Source organism: Tiliqua scincoides, chromosome 7 (genome assembly GCF_035046505.1).
Source record: "Tiliqua scincoides isolate rTilSci1 chromosome 7, rTilSci1.hap2, whole genome shotgun sequence".
NCBI classification, from domain to species: domain Eukaryota; kingdom Metazoa; phylum Chordata; class Lepidosauria; order Squamata; family Scincidae; genus Tiliqua; species Tiliqua scincoides.
In genome coordinates, this window is record NC_089827.1 from 56,028,839 (window position 1) to 56,030,754 (window position 1,916).

A 1,916-nucleotide genomic window follows, 5' to 3' on the forward strand; every position below is an offset into this window, starting at 1 on the left:
ATTGTGGAACTTTCTTTTCTTAGTGATTCACCAACGACTAAGTCTGAATACTTTCCATAAGAGCTGTAAAACTTTCTTCTTTGAGCTGGCACTTGATGTACAGGATTAAGCAAGCATGTGTTAACTTGAATTAAATAGGAATTTTATTGGTGTGTATGTGTGTTGTTTGGTGGTTTCTTATCTGTTCTAAGGAAAGGATGGTATAGCCTTTTAAATAAGTTTGCATCAATCTATGCATATTGCACACATATTACATAATTTATTTTTCACATTTTTATACAGGCCTTCATCCAAGAAGCTCAGGGTGGCCGACATGGTTTCTTCCCATCTTTTGTCCTCACAACTGCCCTGTGAGGTAGGTGAGGCTGATAGATAAGAAACTTCATGATTGAACGAGAATTAGAACCTTGGCTCTTTAGGGCTAACTCCAACACAAGAACCATTACACCATCCTGGCTGTGCTTTCTAAATATGAGATGAAAACATCTAAAATCAATACCTGAAGGCTCTGTATTTAAGCAGCAACAAGATGAATGAATGTCAAAATTCAAATGTCTACCATGCATTGTATTGGGGTCCTGCAGTTTCCGCAGATTTGCTGTCTGCTGTAGGAGCACATTCAATATGCACTGCTTGAATATTTATAAACTACGCATATATTACAAAGAGCCTGGCAATTTCTAGTTTTCTCTTTTTCCAGTGAATCTTTGATACTGCTTTCTATTTGGGAAGTGGAGTGAGTGTGTGAGTGAGTAACAATATAAACATTTTTTCTTAGATATCATTGCTAAACCGTGAGCATGAGGCCCTGTAAAGAACTAGCAGAACGGAATGAAGGCCATTATTGTGAGATTTCACAGAAACGGAGCTGTCCTCAGAAGGCAGAGAATACTAAACTTCAGGGTTGTGCCTTTAATAGCTGCCTGACATGCAGAAATTTAACAGATGACACTTTCCCCGCATGGAAGTGGGATGGGTTCCACCTGTTGATTTTCTGCCCATTACTTAGCACCTAGGCTCAAATCTTCTGTTCTCCAAAACATGGGAAAAGATGAGCTATGGAGTTCAGAAAAAGGAAATGTTCTCTAAAATAAGGAGTGTGTTTAAACATTGTTGTTGGTAGTAGCTGCAGCTGATCCCAACCATTCATTTTTACTGAAGAATAAGGTTTATTTGTTTCAAAGTACAGGTTACTGTAATTTTTTTATTTTGGATGAGGATTAGTGCTATAGGTAGAGTGTTTTTTTGTTTAAAAATACATAAAATCACAAAATACTGCCATTTTGTGTTTAGAATATCCAAATAAAAACACAAAACACCGCATTTTGGTTTTTGAAATATTTTCTAAAAATTAAAATAAGATTACTTTTCCAGTTAGAAATAAAACTGTGGCTGCATCTGCTGATACAATGTCACCTACCTAGTGCACTTTTAAAGTGTTTAAAATTAATAAGAATGAGAACTTGGAATAAAAACACATAATAACGCTTTCTGCTTTTCAAATCACGAGATCTGCGGGGGGGGGGGCATAAAACCATTTTCAAACACCCCTAGCTATGGGGGTTCAGAAAAAGGGAAGGTTCTCTAAAATAAGGAGTGTATCGAAACATTGATGTTGTTAGTTGCTGCAGTCAATCAAACCCAATCATTCATTTTCACAGAAAAAAAATGTTTGTTTCAAAGTCTAAGTTACTGTGATCTGTTACTTTTGACGAAGGTTTATTTGTTTCAAAGTCTAGCTTACTGTGATCTATTACTTTTGATGAAGAAGGTTTATTTGTTGCAAAGCCTAGGTTACTGTGATCTAGCAATTTTGAGGATGAACAGTGCTATGGGGGGAAAAGTAGGTATGTGCCCCTTTAAAGTTTGTGCCCAACACCAAGATGGTAGCTTCCTTTCACCTCTCACTCTCTTTG